The 5,996-nt window shown below is 34.3% G+C and overlaps 1 non-coding gene across 1 annotated transcript; it reads right to left on the reverse strand.

Annotated features, from left to right (window-relative positions):
- Positions 1 to 5,533: 5,533 nt before the first annotated feature.
- Positions 5,534 to 5,641, reverse strand: LOC130959783 (small nucleolar RNA R71). Its single transcript, XR_009078849.1, has one exon. It is a non-coding gene; the product is annotated as a small nucleolar RNA R71 (small nucleolar RNA).
- Positions 5,642 to 5,996: the final 355 nt, after the last annotated feature.

A 5,996-nucleotide genomic window follows, 5' to 3' on the forward strand; every position in this document is an offset into this window, starting at 1 on the left:
ACTTTCAAATTATCCACAAGAAAGTCTGCAATGATCTGACCTTTGACAGCCTTAGCTGAAACATATTGTAAATCAAATTCTGTTAATGCCAACATCCATTTCCCCAACCATCTCCTTAACATAGGAAAACTCAACATATATTTTACGAGATCAGTTTGTGCTATAACTTTCACTGTTTTAGCCACCATGTAACACTTTATTTTCATACAAGCATGATATAAAGATAAGCACAATTTTTCAATCGGGGAATGCCTCGTTTCAATCTCAGTTAAAACTCGACTAAGATAATAAACTGCTCGTTCATTCCCATTTTCATCATCTTGGGCTAACATACAACCTATAGTAGTTTCAGTTGCTGCAATGTATAATTTTAAAGGTTCAGAAGGTCGAACATTTGCCATAATAGGGGCTTGAGACAAATAAGTTTTAATCGAATCAAACGCCGATTGATGGTTGCGGTCTACTCAAAATGTGAATCATTTTTCAATTTTACTAAAGGTGCAAACACTCCGAAGATAATTCACTTTCCCCAAAAACGACTGTACTTCCTTCTTCGATTTGGGCGCAGACAATGCTAATATGACATCAGCTTTATTTTTATCGATAGCTATCCCTTTTTTTATGAACAACAAATCCTAAGAAATTTCCAGCCGATACCCCAAATGCACATTTCAAAGGATTCATTTTTAATCCTTTTTTCCTCATAGTAAAGAACGCCTTTCTTAAATGATCAATATGTTGACTTACAGAAATCGATTTGACCATCACATCATCGATATATACTTCCATAAATTTTCTGATAAACTCATGAAAAATGGCATTCATTGCCCGCTGATATATCGCTCCAGCATTTTTTAAACCAAAAGGCATAACCACCCACTCATATGTACCTAAAGCTCCAGGACAACGGAAAGCAGTTTTAGCCACATCATCTTCCGCGATGAAAATCTAGTTGTATCCAGAATAACCGTCCATGAAACTAAGAATTTCATTTCCTGCTGTAGAATTGATTAACATATTGGCAATTGGCATGAAATATTCATCCTTTGGGGTAGCATTATTTAAATTGCAAAAATCGATACATACCCTTAATTTTCCATTTTTCTTCATTACTGAGATGATATTTGAAACCCACTCCACATACCGAGCAGTTCGAATAAACTTTGCTTTGATCAAGCGTTCTATTTCTTCCTTAATCTTTATATTAATTTCAGGAGCAAAACGTCTCGGAGTTTGCTTCACTGTTCGAGCATTAGGTTTCAATGCTAATCGATGTTCTACTAATGAACGATCAAGACCAGGCATCTCATGATAATCCCATGCAAAACAATGTTTAAATTCATGTAATAGATTGGAAAGCTCAGTTCGGAAAGGATTAACAAGATCTTTACAAAGATACGTAATTTGAACGTCATCATGAGTCCCCAAATTAATTTCTTCTAAAGGATCCTGAGATTCAAACCCTTTATAATGATCGTCCTCTTTAGTTCAATATTTTTCAAATCACAAAGGCTCCAAATCATAAATACAATCGAAAGTAAAATCGATAGAATCATTAGAAATAGGAGAAACTTGATCTTTGATTAAATCATCACTACTTTTATTTTCTACACAATGAGCCTCTGCTATTAAATCGACAGTCCGACTCACATCATTAGTTTCATTAGAAGTAATAGGGAAATCGTAACTAAATTTGACTGGAAGTGTCGAATCAAACATACTACAATAAGTAAATTTACTAATCCTATCTGATTCAACTTTATCAGAAGAATCATCTTTATTTTATAAAACTTGAAAATTATTTAAATAATTATGCAGAGTTACCAGGTAGTTGATGAGCGGATAAATTATACGCTTTTTGGCATTGTTTTTAGGTAGTTTTTAGTAAGATCTAGCTACTTTTAAGGATGTTTTTATTAGTTTTTATACAAAATTCACATTTCTGGACTTTACTATGATTTTGTGTGTTTTTCTATGATTTCAGGTATTTTCTGGCTGAAATTGAGGGACCTGAGCAAAAATCGGATAGGAAGCTGAAAAAGGACTACAGATGTTGTCGGATTCTGACCTCCCTGCACTCAAAATGGATTTTCTAGAGCTACAGAAGTCCAAATGGCGCACTCTCAATTGAGTTGGAAAGTAGACATCCAGGGCTTTCCAGCAATATTTAATAGTCTATACTTTATTCGATTTTAAATGACGCAAACTGGCGTTCAACGCTAGTTCCATGTTGCATTCTGGAGTAAAATGCCAGAAACACGTCACAAACCAGAGTTAAACGCCAAAAACATGTTACAACTTGGCGTTTAACTCCAAGAGAAGCCTCTGCACGTGTAAAGCTCAAGCTCAGCCCAAGCACACACCAAGTGGTCCCCGGAAGTGGATTTCTACATCAATTACTTATCTCTGTAACCCTAGTAGCTAGTTTAGTATAATAGAACTTTTTACTATTGTACTAGGCATTTGTCTTTGGCCAGATCTTTGATCAGTTATGCTATCTTAGACTTTTGTGGAGGCTGGCCATTCGGCCATGCCTGAACTATTATCACTTATGTATTTTCAACGGTGGAGTTTCTACACACCATAGATTAAGGTATGGAACTCTGCTGTTCCTCAAGTATTAATACAATTACTATTATTCTTCTACTCAATTCAGCTTATTCTTATTCTAAGATATTTGCTGCACTTCAACATGATGAATGTGATGATCCGTGACATTCATCATCATTCTCACCTATGAACGCGTGCCCGACAACCACTTCCGTTCTACCTTAGATTGAGCGCGTATCTCTTAGCCTCCATTCCGAAAGATCGGAGTCTTCGTGGTATAAGCTAGAATTATTGGCGGCTATTCCTAAGATCCGGAAAGTCTAAACCTTGTCTGTGGTATTCCGAGTATGACCTGAGATGGGATGACTGTGAAGAGCTTCAAACTCACGAGTGTTGGGCATAGTGACAAACGCAAAAGAATCACTTGATTCTATTCCAACATGATCAAGAACCGACAGATTATTAGCCATGCTGTGACAGCGCATTTGGACCATTTTCATTGAGAGGATGGGAAGTAGCCATTGACAACGGTGACGCCCTACATACAGCTTTCCATGGAAAGGAGTAAGAATGATTAGATGAAAGTAGCAGGAAAGCAGAGATTCAGAAGGAACACGTATCTTCATGCGCTTATCTGAAATTTCCACCAATAAATTACATAAGTATCTCTATCCTTATTTTATGCTTTATTTATCTTTATATTCGAAAACCATTATAACCATTATTATCTGCCTGACTGAGATTTGCAAGATGACCATAGCTTGCTTCATACCAACAATCTCCGTGGGATCGACCCTTACTCACGTAAGGTTTATTACTTGGACGACCCAATGCACTTGCTGGTTAGTTGTGCGAAGTTGTGAAGAATGTGTGTGAACCATAGTATTGTGCACCAAGTTTTTGGAGCCAATACAAGGAATTGTTCGAGTTGTGAAAAGTATGAGTCACAATTTTTCGTATCAAGTTTTTGGCGCATTTGCTGGGGACTGTTTGAGTTTGGACAACTGACAGTTCATCTTGTTGCTCAGATTAGGTAATTTTCTTTTCAAAAATCTTTCAAAAATTTTTATTTATTTTCGTTTTTCCGAAAAGAAATTTTTGAAAAACCCAAAAAAATTAATAAAATCATAAAAACCAAAAAGTTTTGTGTTTCTTGTTTGAGTCTAGTGTCAATTTTTAAGTTTGGTGTCAATTGCATGTTTTTTAAAATTTGTGCATTTTTTGAAAAACTCATGCATGGTGTTCTTCATGATCTTCAAGTTGTTCTTGACAAGTCTTCTTGTTTGATCTTTAAATTTTCTTGTTTTGTGTTTTTTGTTGTTTTTCATATGCATTTTTGCATTCATAGTGTCTAAGCATTAAAAAATCTCTAAGTTTGGTGTCTTTCATGTTTTTCTCTCTTGAAAATTTTTCAAAAATAAGTCTTGATGTTCATCTTGATCTTCAAAGTGTTCTTGGTGTTCATCTTGACATTCATAGTGTTCTTGCATGCATCGTTGGTTTTGATCCAAAATTTTCATGTTTTGGGTCATATTTGTGTTTTTCTCTCTCATCATTAAAAATTCAAAAAAAATATCTTTTCCTTGTTTTACTCATAATTTTCGAAATCTTTGGGTTGACGTGGTAAAATTTTTTTAAAATAAGTTGTTTCTTGTTAGTCAAGTCAAGATTTTATTTTTAAAAATCTTATCTTTTCAAAATCTTTTTCAAAAATCAAATCTTTTTCATTCTTTTTATTATTTTTGAAAATTTTTAAAATTGATTCTCAAAATCTTTTTCTTATCTTTATTTCATGATTTTCGAAAACTTTACTAACAATTAATGTGATTGATTCAAAAATTTGAAGTTTGTTACTTTCTTGTTAAGAAAGGTTCAATCTTTAAATTCTAGAATCATATCTTTTAGTTTCTTGTTAGTCAAAGTAATCAATTTTAATTTTAAAAATCAAATCTTTTTCAAAACAAATATCAATCATATCTTTTCAATCATATATTTTTTTCAAAATCAATTTCAAAAATCTTTTCTAACTCCTTATCTTTTCAAAATTGATTTTCAAATCTTTTTCAACTAACTAATTGACTTTTTGTTTGTTTTACTATTTCTTATCTTTTTCAAAACCACCTAACTACTTTTATCTTTCATCATTTTCGAAAATCACCTCCCTCTTTTTCAAAATTCTTTTAATTAACTAACTGTTTCAAATTTTAATTTTAATTTTATTTCTTCTCTTAATTTTCAAAAATCACTAACTTTTTTTCAAAAATAATTTTCGAAATTCTCCTCCTCTCATCACTTTCTATTTATTTTATTTATTTACTAACACTTCTCTTCATCTAAAAATTCGAACCTTCTCTCCTCATTCTTTTATTTTTTTCTTCTTCTACTCACATAAAGGAATCTCTATACTGTGACATAGAGGATTCCTCTTCTTTTCTGTTCTCTTTTTTTTCATATGAGCAGGAGCAAGGACAAGGACATTCTTGTTGAAGCAGATCCTAAACCTGAAAAGACTCTGAAGAAGAAGCTAAGAGAAGCTAAAGCACAACAATTCAGAGAAAACCTTACAGAGAATCTCAAAAAAGAAGGAGACATGGCCGAACCCAACAATAATGCAAGGAGGATGCTGGGTGATTATACTACACCTACTTCCAATTTTTATGGAAGAAGCATCTCAATCCCTGCCATTAGAGCAAACAATTTTGAGCTGAAGTCTCAACTAGTTGCTCTAATGCAACAAAACTACAAGTTTCATGGACTTCCATCAGAAGATCCCTATCAGTTTTTAACTGAGTTCTTACAGATCTGTGATACTGTTAAGACTAATGGAGTAGATCCTGAAGTCTACAGGCTCATGCTTTTCCCTTTTGCTGTAAAAGACAGGGCTAGAACATGGTTGGACTCACAACTTAAAGACAGCCTGGACTCTTGGGATAAGCTGGTCACGGCCTTCTTGGCCAAGTTTTTTCCTCCTCAAAAGCTGAGCAAGCTTAGAGTGGATGTTCAGACCTTCAGGCAAAAAGATGGTGAATTCCTCTATGAAGCTTGGGAAAGATACAAGCAGTTGACCAAAAAGTATCCTCCTGACATGCTTTCAAAGTGGACCATTTTGGATATATTCTATGATGGTCTATCTGAATTCTCTAAGATGTCACTGGACCATTCTGCAGGTGGATCCATTCACCTAAAGAAAACGCCTGTAGAAGCTCAAGAACTCATTGACATGGTTGCAAATAACCAATTCATGTACACCTCTGAGAGGAATCTTGTGATTAATGGGACGCCTCAAAAGAAGGGAGTTCTTGAAATTGATGCTCTGAATGCCATATTGGCTCAGAACCAAATGTTGACTCAGCAAGTCAACATGATTTCTCAGAGTCTGAATAGATTGCAAAATGCATCCAACAGTACTAAAGAAGCATCTTCTGAAGAAGAAGCTTATGATCCTG

Source organism: Arachis stenosperma, chromosome 10, assembly GCF_014773155.1.
Source record: "Arachis stenosperma cultivar V10309 chromosome 10, arast.V10309.gnm1.PFL2, whole genome shotgun sequence".
NCBI lineage: Eukaryota > Viridiplantae > Streptophyta > Magnoliopsida > Fabales > Fabaceae > Arachis > Arachis stenosperma.